The sequence below is a fragment of the Cherax quadricarinatus genome, chromosome 85, assembly GCF_038502225.1.
Source record: "Cherax quadricarinatus isolate ZL_2023a chromosome 85, ASM3850222v1, whole genome shotgun sequence".
Classification (NCBI taxonomy): Eukaryota; Metazoa; Arthropoda; class Malacostraca; order Decapoda; family Parastacidae; genus Cherax; species Cherax quadricarinatus.
In genome coordinates this window covers 7,052,630-7,068,098 of record NC_091376.1, presented here as the reverse complement: position 1 = coordinate 7,068,098, position 15,469 = coordinate 7,052,630, and the positions used below count along the sequence as shown (strand labels likewise).

General features: G+C 41.6%; 1 protein-coding gene across 6 annotated transcripts in view; it reads left to right on the top strand.

Moving 5' to 3' along the window:
* The window catches only part of LOC128703231 (longitudinals lacking protein, isoforms A/B/D/L-like), a 158,553-nt gene that overhangs the window by 26,487 nt on the left and 116,597 nt on the right, over positions 1-15,469 (top strand). Inside the window, exon 1 of one of the 6 annotated variants that reach the window (XM_053797835.2) lies at positions 33-586. The exons of the other annotated variants lie outside the window; for them this stretch is intronic. The gene's annotated coding sequence lies outside the window, so the exon portion shown is untranslated. Of the gene's footprint in view, positions 1-32; positions 587-15,469 lie in introns of those variants that run through there. 6 annotated transcript variants of the gene reach the window in all.

Here is a 15,469-nt window from a genome sequence, read left to right as displayed (position 1 = left end):
GGTGAATGGTAGTGGAAGGCCATAGTACAAGGTGGCTAGCTGATTATCATTGTGACGCAACAGTGCACAAGATAATGGTTGCAGCATGACTGATAAGGTCCCCCCCTTAGATGGCGTCCGCCAGTATACAACAACTACACGCCATAATCACAGCAACCACACGCCATAATATTCCCCCTCGCGAGCCTTCGTGTTCTCACCCTCTTCCACCATTATTCTGGAATAAGTTGACGTGTTGCATAGTGCTTCTGAAGACTCGAATAGTAATGCATTAAACAAACTCAGTAACTACTATATCTAATCAGCTTAGTGCCGACAGTTGTGAAAAAGACGCGGTTGCAGAATTAAGTGTTATCCTAGAAGAGAGACCGTAGATCTTAATTACTCGTATTAAGACCTCCCTCTCCATCCTGAAGAGATAACTAGTAGGTTACGACTCGACATTTATGGTGATGCTTTTAGTTTACTGAAAACTGTACAAGAGGAGTGGAGTGGCTCGTGCCTCTCACTCCACAAGGAGTGAAGGTCAAACTGGACAGTATAGACAACTACCCTGCGTCATTCTTTCGAAAATCTACGCTAGTTGGTATGTATAATGTATATATGGGTCTTTAAGGCTGCGCTTAACCTGAACACTAATGTTAAGAATAGATTAACTGATAATTATGCAGATGATGTCCTTGCATTATTGCGTTGTGCAATGAAGATTAGTTATATTTTGTTCCTATTAAGAAAACGTGTTTGTGGGGGGGGGGGCGAAAAAATCAACTTATCTAGAATTTAACGCTTGCTCTAGGCTAGATAAGTTAGGTTGCATTACATTTTTTCATTTGGTTACCAAAATTTATATTTTTTTTCCACTACAAGGACCACTAAGTGTTAAAGAATTACATACTAACCTATGGCTAAGCACCAGACACGAGGACTTCACCTGTTTAAGAGATTTAATCCTTCATATATGGGTTAGTACTGCTTGTTCACTTGTGGTGTCATGAAAATTCTCAGGCTCTTGATCCAAGGAATATGGACTTTTTGCTCTTTTTGGATTTCCTTTTGTACCCAAGGCAATCAGGTTTGATCCAAGAAAGGGGATGTAAACAGCGTCCTAAAAGATCTAGTCAAGACAGGACTCGCAGCAATGGTTTTAAGTTGGAAAAATTCAGATTCAGGAAGGATACAGGAAAGTACTGGTTTGGTAATAGTTGTGGATGAGTGGAACAAACTCCCGAGTACTGTCATAGAAGCTGAAACATTGTGTAGTTTTAAAAATAGGTTAGATAAATACATGAGTGGGTGTGAGTTGGACCTGACTGGCTTGTCCTAAGTCTGATGCCGTGCACCTTAAGTGAATATGACGTGACCTGACCAGACTAGGCTGAGTCATTGGCTTAAGCCGGTAGGAGACTGACCTGCCTCGCATGAGCCAGTAGGCCTGCTGCATTGTTCTTTATTCTTAAATAATTTTCAAATTAATATGCGTCCCTTCTTAGCTATTCTTCCATCAACATAGCTGTATAGCCCTTGTGGCTTAGCGCTTCTTTTTGATTATAATAATAATAATAATTCCATCAACATGAATATGCAGTTAACATGTTTCTTAAACTTTTTGGTGATCTATAACCCATACGACTTTAACGTTTGCTTTTAATAATAATGGTGATAATAGTAAGGTTTGTATGCTATTCAACGTTAATTGCATAGTTATTTGTTTCAATAAGTGTGATGGTAGTTTTGTGTGACCAGTACATTACCATTGACTCACCTTTGATCTATTAGCAGATGTATCTGTGATTATATACTGAGCGTTTAATCTCTATTTTAGGTATTAAATTATTTTTGACTGGTGGTGTACAGGTTACGTGCAGTCTTAATAACCCTCGTGTAGTCTATGGCCTTTTAAGATTAATGAACTAACCGTGACCTGTTTTGAAGCTTATGTATACAGAGAGGTGTGTATATCTGATTGTATATATGCAGGGAGTTTGTCTAATCCCAGTTTTACGGATTTTAAGGTCATTGGTGGTGTGTAGGCTATTACAGCCTTAATGAGAACCGTGGAGTCGATAGGCTTTAAATCCAGTAAACCATTCTGACCTGTTTTCAGAAGTTTTTTCTGTTACGTGGCCCGGCCTGAAGCTTGGCTTCCAAGGTCACCTCGTTAAAAAAGCAGGTTAAGGTGTGTCCTTCAGTGCTGAACATGTTCTTGCCTTGACAACAAGACCATTCTTGCACCACTTGTGATCAACGTTGAAACAATACACAGAGTTGAACGTTGCATTATTTTCTAGGCTACCTTGTTGCTAGACACATCGTATCGTTTTTCAGTATTTACTCGAGTCAACTATGCGTTGTTATAGGTGATTTAACCCCGATCCAGGACGCTGAGAAACGTCTTTATAAGGATCCCCTCTAGGAATTTTGGTGAATTATATATTGATATAACCTGGCATGTCTGAAAATTAAAAAAAAATGACAGGAAGCGTTTATAAATTAACATTTAGAAATATGTAACAAACTTTTAGTAAAATGAGAACTAGCTGTTTTATATATATATATATATATATATATATATATATATATATATATACACACTTCCAGATTTCAAACAGGTATAACATTCAGCTTTATTGTAATAATCTTTCACAGTTAGTAGCTTCAGATGCAGGATTTCATTCAGTTTCATGTGGTATAGGGTAGCATTAAAGGCACTTATGTGCGCCCCTCTGGTTGCTCGGCAAACATCGATGTGATAGTCCAGTTCGGTCCAGACTCTCTGCAGCATATCTGGTGTTACGCGAACTTCTTCAGTGATAGAAATTTTCAGGTCCTCCAGGGTTGCTGGTAGTGGCAGTACGTAAACTGCTCTTCACGTACCCCCAAAGAAAGAAGTTGCAGAGGTCACCGGACCTGTTTGTAAGTGGCCTGCGAGGTCACCGGACCTAACTGTTTGTGACTTCTTTCTTTGGGGGTACGTGAAGAGCACAGTTTATGTACCACCACTACCTGCAACCCTGGAGGACCTGAAAATTTCGATTAGTGAAGCAGTTCGCGTAACACCAGATATGCTGCAGAGCGTCTGGACCGAACTGAGACTATCACATCGATGTTTGCGAGCAACCAGAGGGGCGCACTTGAGTGCCTTAATGCTACCCTATACCACATGAAACTGAATGAAATCCTGCATCTGAAGCTACTAACTGTGAAAGATTATTACAATGAAGTTGAATGTTATACCTGTTTGAAATCTGGAAGTGTTTTTGTGGACATCCTGTATATCGGTGAGGGGCTTGGGACTTCCAATAAGCTTGCGTGAGCGTGTAAGATAGGAGTGAATGGAGACGAATGGTTTTTGGGACCTGACGAGCTGTTGGAGTGTGAGCAGGGTAATATTTTGTTAAGGGATTCAGGGAAACCGGTTAGCCGGACTTGAGTCCTGGAAATGGGAATTACAGTGCCTGCACTTTAAAGAAGGGGTTTGGGATATTGGCAGTTTGCAAGGACTTTTAAACTGTCGTATCTGAGCCTCTGAAAAGACTGATTACGTATGAGTGATGGTGAAGTGTTGAAACTGAAATTTTTTCTTTCATTTTGGGTCACCCTGACTCGGCGGGAAACGGGACTAATTTAAAAACTTATTCTTTCGATATATTGAAGAGGGTACCTTCTAGTGATTGATTTTTTAGTCTTCCAATTTTTTCATTTATGATTAAGAACGCCTCATTCAATCACCTTCAGAATTTCAAGGCTGGTGTACTGTAGCTAGGAGAAGTTCGCATAACTAATATATACAGATACCATCTAGTCAGTGTTATAGTGACCATTCCCGATGTTTTTGCCTGTGGTAATTTAATAAAGACTTCTAATTTTACTCAACTTAGAGGGTTGGGATTGTTATTGGTATGTGCAAGTAATCTTCTGACCCGTTTTTTAAATGGTGTGGGATTTTTTCTGTAATGTGTGTAGACTCGGCCTCAACAGACGGGTTCCAGTTATTGGCTGGCGCATCTTACGAGGATATAACCTTGTAAATTAAGGCTATGCAAGCGCACAAATTTGCAAACATAAAAAATCGTAATTAGTACGTTTTTGTTCAACGAAGATTGAATTTTATGCTGTACAAGTCAGTTTTATGAAGTAAATTTTGATACTGATTCAGTAACTTGCGAGCGACTCCTTTAATTAACCTTTAACACGACTCGCTAAATCGTAATGACACGATTGTAAACAAACCATACCACGGGTGGGGTTTGAACCCACGGTCAGAGAGTCTCAAAACTCCAGACCGTCGCGTTAGCCACTGGGCCATACCACGGGCGGGGATTGAACTCATAGCGAGTGAGTCGTAAAACTCCATTAAGATTTCGTGAGTCAAGTTCGTCCAGGTTAATCGTGGGTTGTGGAAGGGCTAATTTACCATTACTACCATTTTTAATATGGAATTATTTAATTTGTTGTTAACTGGATAATGCCTCTTCCGGTTGGCTTCAAACTTTCAGTGTTTGCGTATCTTAGAGGAAAGTTTAATTTCTAATGAACCTCGTAATTTTGAATTTGTTAATTTATTTTATTAATACAATTTTTGGAGTATCATAATCCGCACTGCCAAAAAATTCCTCTATCGAGCTGAACGATATTAAGTACGTCTTTAAAACATTACATATCTGCATGTAAGTTTTTACGGAATTACCTTCAGCTCTTCAGGAAATAAATTTTGATTTATCTAAAACCTACAATAAATATTAAGCTAAATTTAATAAACTATTTTTTGGAACGCCATGGTCACTGTTCTTTCATTTGAGATTATCTTGTGTGAGTTTCATTAAAATTAATATATTGGTTGTCTTAATATTTACAGGACATACTCTTCCCTCCCCCCATCCTTCCCCACGGCCTTTGTTTAATATCTTATTATGCACCCATTACCCATCCTGTGGGTGGTAGTTAAGAGATTACAGAGGTACATAATGGGGGACTGGACCCCAGAGTTTTAATTATTTTACAAGTTACATTGGTAATGATCTATTTACATGTTTATATCTGGTTCCTACCCTAATGAGTTATTTATGCTGACATTAATTAGGTCCTGCTTTCTCTTGTGTCAGCATAGAAGCTTGGAGGTTCTACTTGCTCTAGTGTCAGCCTAGAAGTTTGGGGGTTCTACTTGCTCTAGTTTCAGGTTCCTACTTGCTCTAGTGCCAGTCTAGAAGCTTGGGGGTTCCTACTTGCTCTTGTGTCAACCTAGAAGCTTGGCGGTTCCTACTTGCTTTTGTGTCAGCCTAGAAGCTTGGAGGTTCCTACTTGCTCTTGTGTCAGCCTAGAAGCTTGGAGGTTCCTACTTGCTCATGTGTCAGCATAGAAGCTTGGAGGTTCCTACTTGCTCTTTTGTCAGCCTAGAAGCTTGGAGGTTCCTACTTGCTCATGTGTCAGCATAGAAGCTTGGAGGTTCTACTTGCTCTAGTGTCAGCCTAGAAGTTTGAGGATTCTACTTGCCCTAGTGTCAGGTTCCTACTTGCTCTAGTGTCAGCCTAGAAGCTTGAGGGTTCTACTTGCCCTAGTGTCAGGTTCCTACTTGCCCTAGTGTCAGTATAAAGCTTGGAGGATTGGAAAAACCCATCAGCCTTCCAACTCAGTCTCAAGGAATCTGTTTGATCGAACAACTCTATGGGATTCGATCGCCAAGTATCGCATTGCCATTCACGTATACATATGCATACGCATGCATTCACATGTATATATAAAGCGTATACGTTTACAAACGTACATACAGTACATACGTGCATGTATAAACAAACGCACATGCGTACATAACGCAATGCACACATGCGTAACGTACATATGTACATGTATGCATAAGCAATAATTACATGTGTACAAACACGCATCCATAGTAATTATATTACATAATCACTGCGCAATTATTTTTGGGTGTACTGGAGTAGACAGGACTGGAGTTCGGGGATACGGGTATACCTTTCTCAGATCATTGAGGTTCAGGAATACCTGAAGGATACTGAAGTTTTTTTTCAGAGGTTAACGCCTCTGCAGACCAGGCCTCCTGGTGGATCAAGACGTAATCACCAAGGCTGTTACTGCTCGTCGCACATAGCCAACTTACGTACCACAGCTCGGCTGATCAAGAATTTAGTATACTCGTGGCACCCTTGCTTTTCATAGAGATATTTTACACCGTCTGTTGGGCCTCTTACTTTCCTAGGTAGCGACTTCTATGCAGATTTAGGACGCAAACTCTAGATATGAATTACGATGCATCTTTTTCACCTGCACTCCGAGGTTTGCAGGTCCAGGAGCTTCACCTGTTTCTAGTAATTTAAATGCATGACTGAGTTTATACGTGGAGTGAAGGTTCTCTGTGAATTCTGTGTCTGTAGTGCTGTTAGTGCAACAGAATATTAGCCTGGAGAGAACAAATGACTTGGAGAATCACCATTGGAAAGAGAATCGTCATTGGAAAGAGAATCATCATTGGCTTGGCATCCCTTGTTTTGAAGGTCCTCGTTATCCATCCTCTTGTTTCCTCGTGGTTGTGATAATAACACTTGTGATCCTTGAAAGTCAGATCATCTGACATTATTGCTGTTTACTCCCTCGTGTTTGTTTTTCGTTGTGTTGAGTCGTTAGTTTTATACCGTTTCAGTTTTAATTTCTACATTTTTTCCATAACTTAGTAACTGAAATTTGTCCTCGGTAATCACATTGCTTTCTGTGACTCGCTGGAAGACTTTGTTTAAATCCGCTTGGAGATTTGCTGTCTTCAGTGGATTTTACCAATATAAATCCTAGTATCGTCTGCAAAAGAATGACACGGTGCTATGAGTCCCAATGTTCGGTATAAAGATGAGAAAAAGAATTGAAAGGGGGTGAGTACTGTGTCTTGGGAACAGACCTTTTCTGTGTGGCAGCCTCTTGACTTGTGTTCTGTTTGTTAGTAAGTTGGAAATCCAGCTGCCCACTTTTCCAGTTATTCTTTTTGCACTCATTTTGTGCACTGGTTCACTGGTCGTATTTGTTGAAGTGTTTGTGCACACTGTATTTACAGTTTGTCTTCCAGTGCATCCAAGTTCATGTTATAACAGTCTGGTAAGTTGCGAGAGGCAGAAGCTATCTGTCCTAAACCCATACTGTTGTCAGTCCTTGTGGTTCTAAACCCATACTGTTGTCAGTCCTTGTGGTTCTAAACCCATACTGTTGTCAGTCCATGTGGTTCTAAACCCATACTGTTGTCAGTCCTTGTGGTTCTAAACCCATACTGTTGTCAGTCCTTGTGGTTCTAAACCCATACTGTTGTCAGTCCATGTGGTTCTAAACCCATACTGTTGTCAGTCCTTGTGGTTCTAAACCCATACTGTTGTCAGCCCTTGTGCTTCTAAACCCATACTGTTGTCAGTCCTTGTGGTCCTAAACCCATACTGTTGTCAACCTTGTGGTCCTAAACCCATACTGTTGTCAACCTTGTGGTCCTAAACCCATACTGTTGTCAACCTTGTGGTCCTAAACGGATACTGTTGTCAACCTTGTGGTCCTAAACCCATACTGTTGTCAACCTTGTGGTCCTAAACCCATACTGTTGTCAATCCTTGTGGTTCTAAACCCATACTGTTGTCAGTCCTTGTGGTCCTAAACCCATACTGTTGTCAGTCCTTGTGGTTCTAAACCCATACTGTTGTCAGTCCATGTGGTCCTAAACCCATACTGTTGTCAGTCCTTGTGGTTCTAAACCCATACTGTTGTCAACCTTGTGGTCCTAAACCCATAATGTTGTCAACCTTGTGGTCCTAAACCCATACTGTTGTCAGTCCTTGTGGTCCTAAACCCCTACTGTTGTCAGTCCTTGTGGTTCTAAACCCATACTGTTGTCAGTCCTTGTGGTTCTAAACCCATACTGTTGTCAGTCCATGTGGTCCTAAACCCATACTGTTGTCAATCCTTGTGGTTCTAAACCCATACTGTTGTCAGTCCTTGTGGTTCTAAACCCATACTGTTGTCAGTCCATGTGGTCCTAAACCCATACTGTTGTCAGTCCTTGTGGTTCTAAACCCATACTGTTGTCAGTCCATGTGGTCCTAAACCCATACTGTTGTCAGTCCTTGTGGTTCTAAACCCATACTGTTGTCAGTCCTTGTGGTTCTAAACCCATACTGTTGTCAGTCCATGTGGTCCTAAACCCATACTGTTGTCAGTCCTTGTGGTTCTAAACCCATACTGTTGTCAGTCCATGTGGTCCTAAACCCATACTGTTGTCAGTCATTGTGGTTCTAAACCCATAATGTTGTCAACCTTGTGGTCCTAAACCCATACTGTTGTCAGTCCTTGTGGTTCTAAACCCATACTGTTGTCAGTCCTTGTGGTTCTAAACCCATACTGTTGTCAGTCCTTGTGGTTCTAAACCCATACTGTTGTCAGTCCTTGTGGTTCTAAACCCATACTGTTGTCAACCTTGTGGTCCTAAACCCATACTGTTGTCAACCTTGTGGTCCTAAACCCATACTGTTGTCAACCTTGTGGTCCTAAACCCATACTGTTGTCAACCTTGTGGTCCTAAACCCATACTGTTGTCAACCTTGTGGTCCTAAACCCATACTGTTGTCAATCCTTGTGGTTCTAAACCCATACTGTTGTCAGTCCTTGTGGTCCTAAACCCATACTGTTGTCAATCCTTGTGGTTCTAAACCCATACTGTTGTCAGTCCATGTGGTCCTAAACCCATACTGTTGTCAGTCCATGTGGTCCTAAACCCATACTGTTGTCAGTCCTTGTGGTCCTAAACCCATACTGTTGTCAGTCCTTGTGGTTCTAAACCCATACTGTTGTCAGTCCTTGTGGTCCTAAACCCATACTGTTGTCAGTCCTTGTGGTTCTAAACCCATACTGTTGTCAGTCCATGTGGTCCTAAACCCATACTGTTGTCAGTCCTTGTGGTTCTAAACCCATACTGTTGTCAGTCCTTGTGGTTCTAAACCCATACTGTTGTCAACCTTGTGGTCCTAAACCCATACTGTTGTCCTTGTGGTCCTAAACCCATACTGTTGTCAACCTTGTGGTCCTAAACCCATACTGTTGTCAGTCCTTGTGGTCCTAAACCCATACTGTTGTCAACCTTGTGGTCCTAAACCCATACTGTTGTCAGTCCTTGTGGTCCTAAACCCATACTGTTGTCAGTCCTTGTGGTCCTAAACCCATACTGTTGTCAACCTTGTGGTCCTAAACCCATACTGTTGTCAGTCCTTGTGGTCCTAAACCCATACTGTTGTCAACCTTGTGGTCCTAAACCCATACTGTTGTCAGTCCATGTGGTCCTAAACCCATACTGTTGTCAGTCCTTGTGGTCCTAAACCCATACTGTTGTCAGTCCTTGTGGTCCTAAACCCATACTGTTGTCAGTCCTTGTGGTCCTAAACCCATACTGTTGTCAGTCCTTGTGGTCCTAAACCCATACTGTTGTCAGTCCTTGTGGTCCTAAACCCATACTGTTGTCAGTCCTTGTGGTCCTAAACCCATACTGTTGTCAGTCCTTGTGGTTCTAAACCCATACTGTTGTCAGTCCTTGTGGTCCTAAACCCATACTGTTGTCAGTCCTTGTGGTCCTAAACCCATAATGTTGTCAACCTTGTGGTCCTAAACCCATACTGTTGTCAGTCCTTGTGGTCCTAAACCCATACTGTTGTCAGTCCTTGTGGTCCTAAACCCATACTGTTGTCAACCTTGTGGTCCTAAACCCATACTGTTGTCAACCTTGTGGTCCTAAACCCATAATGTTGTCAACCTTGTGGTCCTAAACCCATAATGTTGTCAACCTTGTGGTCCTAAACCCATAATGTTGTCAACCTTGTGGTCCTAAACCCATACTGTTGTCAACCTTGTGGTCCTAAACCCATACTGTTGTCAGTCCTTGTGGTCCTAAACCCATACTGTTGTCAACCTTGTGGTCCTAAACCCATACTGTTGTCAGTCCTTGTGGTCCTAAACCCATACTGTTGTCAACCTTGTGGTCCTAAACCCATACTGTTGTCAGTCCTTGTGGTCCTAAACCCATACTGTTGTCAACCTTGTGGTCCTAAACCCATACTGTTGTCAGTCCTTGTGGTCCTAAACCCATACTGTTGTCAGTCCTTGTGGTTCTAAACCCATACTGTTGTCAACCTTGTGGTCCTAAACCCATACTGTTGTCAGTCCTTGTGGTCCTAAACCCATACTGTTGTCAACCTTGTGGTCCTAAACCCATACTGTTGTCAACCTTGTGGTCCTAAACCCATAATGTTGTCAACCTTGTGGTCCTAAACCCATACTGTTGTCAGTCCTTGTGGTCCTAAACCCATACTGTTGTCAACCTTGTGGTCCTAAACCCATACTGTTGTCAGTCCTTGTGGTCCTAAACCCATACTGTTGTCAACCTTGTGGTCCTAAACCCATACTGTTGTCAACCTTGTGGTCCTAAACCCATAATGTTGTCAACCTTCTGGTCCTAAACCCATACTGTTGTCAGTCCTTGTGGTCCTAAACCCATACTGTTGTCAACCTTGTGGTCCTAAACCCATAATGTTGTCAACCTTGTGGTCCTAAACCCATACTGTTGTCAACCTTGTGGTCCTAAACCCATAATGTTGTCAACCTTGTGGTCCTAAACCCATACTGTTGTCAACCTTGTGGTCCTAAACCCATAATGTTGTCAACCTTGTGGTCCTAAACCCATAATGTTGTCAACCTTGTGGTCCTAAACCCATAATGTTGTCAACCTTGTGGTCCTAAACCCATAATGTTGTCAACCTTGTGGTCCTAAACCCATAATGTTGTCAACCTTGTGGTCCTAAACCCATAATGTTGTCAACCTTGTGGTCCTAAACCCATAATGTTGTCAACCTTGTGGTCCTAAACCCATACTGTTGTCAACCTTGTGGTCCTAAACCCATACTGTTGTCAACCTTGTGGTCCTAAACCCATAATGTTGTCAACCTTGTGGTCCTAAACCCATACTGTTGTCAGTCCTTGTGGTCCTAAACCCATACTGTTGTCAACCTTGTGGTCCTAAACCCATAATGTTGTCAACCTTGTGGTCCTAAACCCATACTGTTGTCAGTCCTTGTGGTCCTAAACCCATACTGTTGTCAGTCCTTGTGGTCCTAAACCCATACTGTTGTCAGTCCTTGTGGTTAGCAATTTCCTTTTTTTAAGACTTAATGCTCTTAATAATGTGTGACGTAAGTGCTATTAGTCTATAGTTTCTTTATATTGTTTTTCTAACATCTTTGTAGAGTGGGGTTATATCCGTTGTTATAAACGACTGTGGGATGATCCTCGTACCTAGGCTCCCTCTTTATAGAATACGTAAGGCTCCAGAGTTTTACGATCCTGGGTGTTTGGCTCGGTGCGTAGGTACGTAGTTAGTGACTTTCTGAAGTAGTGTGAGATTCGGATTCTGTCGAAAAAATTTTGAGATGTTGGCAGAGTTTTGAGTCTCGTTGATTAAAAATTCAGATTGTCAACCATTAATCTCATAAACGACTCGCTGAACACGGGTGTTATATTGAGACTTCCATCTGGGTTCAGCAAGGGTTCGATACCGGGTGCCTGACTAGTTTTCTGGTGTTGTCATTTCTGGTGTTGTCATTTCTGGTGTTGTCATTTCTGGTGTTGTCATTTCTGGTGTTGTCATTTCTGGTGTTGTCATTTCTGGTGTTGTCATCTCTGGTGTTGTCATCTCTGGTGTTGTCATCTCTGGTGTTGTCATCTCTGGTGTTGTGTTGTCATCTCTGGTGTTGTGTTGTCATCTCTGGTGTTGTCATCTCTGTAAAACTGGTCAATTAGCAAGAACTCATTTAAAATTAAGTCCTTTCTAAAATTTTCTCTTATACGTTTAAAGATATATTTTTTTCATTAATGTTGATGTAAAAAAATTTAATTTTGCACCAGAAGAATCTTAGAAAACTTACCTAACCTTATTATAACAAGATCAATTTATTTTAGCCTAACTCAACTAAATATATTTTAAATACGTTTACAATAATTTAATACTAAACAAACACAATCAAATATATTTTTTTTCGTTAGGTTCAGAATGATTTTGGCGAAATTATTGCATACACAAATTTTCACTTGTCCTATATGGCAAGATGAACGTTGCTATTTAAGCCAAGATCGCAAGTTCTGCCTATTCGGCACGACACACACACACACACACACACAGACACACACACACACACACACACACACACACACACACACACACACACACACACACACACACACACACATATATATATGTGTGTGTGTGTACGCAAAATAACGAAGAGGGAGTTGAATAATAGGTCGAGACCTTTTTCGTGTTGCAAACAACTCAACAACAGATTACTGTGTTGCAGAAAAGAGGAGGAGATCCAAGCAAATACGATCCCAGGAAGCGCCTTTACAAAGGCGCGGGAATCTTCGTCATCAACTTCTGGGTATTTATACCATTTTGAACATAATGTTGGTGGGGGAGGGGTGTGAGGGGACACACTATGGCGCAGTAACTCAACATTTCTGGTGGTAACAAGCGATGCGTCCCATCTTACGTAACTAGACACTCCCCACCCTCTCGTTATCAGATAAATACCTGCTATAATGTTAAAGATGGCATTTTGTCTTGTTCGGAAATACTGATATATTAAATTGGTGTTGAGTTCAGTTTGTTTTTATGCAGTCGATTGACTTTGTTTTAAATGTGAAACATACCAAGTAATTGATAACAGTATTTTAAGGCTTTAGTAGTCTAAATTGGAATATTGATGTACGCTAATGGTATACCTGGAGGGTGTTCCGGGGGTCAACGCCCCCGTGGCCCGGTCCATGACCAGGCCTCGCGGTGGATCAGGACCTGATCAATCACGCTGTTACTGTTGATAAATTAGACACATGTGCAACTCTTGGGTATCTTTACTGAGGAAACGTTTCGCCACACAGTGGCTTCATCAGTCCATACAAAGGAGAATCTTGAAGAACAGGAGGAGAATGAGGTAATCAGTCCCTCAACCTTGAGTCGATGTGGTCAGTCCATCAATCTTGAATAGAATTGATGGACTGACCACATCGACTCAAGGTTGAGGGACTGATTACCTCATTCTCCTCCTGTTCTTCAAGATTCTCCTTTGTATGGACTGATGAAGCCACTGTGTGGCGAAACGTTTCCTCAGTAAAGATACCCAAGAGTTGTGTAAGAAAGGTATAAAATACCGACAATATGAAAGTTAAGACACATGTGCAACATCTGGATATCTTTATTGTAGACGTTTCGCCATCCAGTGGCTTTATCAATACAGATTCTAGGACATAATAGGAAGACAGTAGAACTATATACAAAAGATGAGGTAATCAGTCCCTCGGCCTTGGAGTTAGTGTTCACAGCATCGTGGTGGAGGAGATGAACACTAACTCCAAGGCCGAGGGACTGATTACCTCATCTTTTGTATATAGTTCTACTGTCTTCCTATTATGTCCTAGAATCTGTATTGATAAAGCCACTGGATGGCGAAACGTCTACAATAAAGATATCCAGATGTTGCACATGTGTCTTAACTTTCATACCCAAGAGTTGCACATGTGTCTAATTTATCAACATGTCGGTTCTCTGAACCATTCATCTACACGCTGTTACTGCCGGCCTCAAGCAATTCACGTTTGAGATGTAACTACCAGACCTTTGGGCTAATACGCAGGAAAGACGGGTCAAGGCAGCGATATTTCTACAGATTATTCTCCTTCAAGACGACCTTAACGACTTTCCTTCTCATAAAAAACCCTTGTGAATTACTGTATGTTACAGAAGGGTTATAAGTGTCCTTAATAATCTTTTTTTCAAGGAGTACATAATACAAGTCATTCAGAGTTGTATCACGTAGAGCATTTCTGGCAACTTGGGTTAATATCATCCCCAGGATGCGACCCACACCAGTCCACTAACACCCAGGTACCTACTTGCTGCTAAGTGAATAGGGACAACGGGCGTCTTATGGAAATACGCCCCAATGTTTCCACCCGTACCGGGGATCAAACTTAGGACCTCTGTGTGAGCTGAGTGCATTACCAACCAAGCTACGCGACAAGTTACTACCAGTGCGCTGGTTCAACCACCTGGCTGCCTCACTAAACAAAAAGTCAGAATACCGTGACTGGAACAATACACAAATAACCCGCTCATAGCAAAAGGAAACTTAAAACGACGTTTCGGTCCCACTTGGACTGTTAAGTTACTGATCCAAGTGGGACCGAAACGTCGCCATAAATTTCATTCTCCCATTTATGGGTTATTTGTGTATCCTCAGTAACACACATCAGCTGACCTTTCAGAGCATATTAAGGTAGATATCACGACGGTCTGGAAAATGACTGGGTCCACTATCAGAGTAACAATGGCATTGATGACATTTTTCAAATCGCTTGTGCTCTCTCGCTTGGAGTATTGTTCAGTGTTGACAGCATCATTGAGGACGGGAGAGATACCAGAGCTGGAGCACATTCAGAGATCATTTGCAGCCCACATAGAGCGAGTAAAGTATTTAAATAATAGGAAATATTTGAACGTCCTAAATGTTTACTTTTGAGATAATGGGGAGCTTAGTCCCTAGTCTGCACAGTGCCATAACATCCTGGAGTGAAAGGCAGGGACACCGTGGGCACAATAAGAGAACATTATATCAACATTAGTGGTCCCAGAATATTCAACATCTTGCCAGGAGATATCGGAAACACTGCTGGAACAAGTGTAGAAGTCTTCAAGAGGAAACTAATCAGTTTCCTCCGTCAAATGCCGTATCAACCAAACTGTCACGGATATATGGGGCAGCGGGCAGCCAGCAGCAACAACCTGGTTGACTAGGCAAACTCCAGATACACCTGGGAAACCCATCATTGTATGTCTTTTGCATGCAATATATAGGATTGATTAAATCCCCAGTGGACAAAACGTCTAATAAAATGTCTAGTGTTGTATTCATGTCTTCATTTTCTCTACGACATAGTATATTAATGGACCATAATGAGTAGTAGAATGTGAATGTGACCTGACCTGACTAGGTTGGGGCATTGGCTTAAACCTGTGGGAGACTTGAACCTGCCTCGCATGGGCCAGTAGGCCTGCTGCAGTGTTCTTTCTCATGCTCTTAAAGTAATTTGTTATCAGGTGACGTTAGTTTAGTATGTGTATTGTGTACCTTATACCCATGATGTGGGTGGTAGTCGCAAGATTAGACCCAGAACAGCTTCAGAGACTGGGAACCCATGTACCGGTAGCGCAGTAAGTGGCGTTCTGTGCTGATATTTTAGAGATAACGAAGCTGCCTTCCTTCTGTATAATTATCTCTGAAATTGTTAATGATCTTTTGAAGGTGTTACCTTGTGCTGGCGTCTGGTTGATCACTAAGTGCGCTTTCTTTCACTTTATTTATTACGAAGACGCCTACACAGTAGGCGTCTTCAGTCG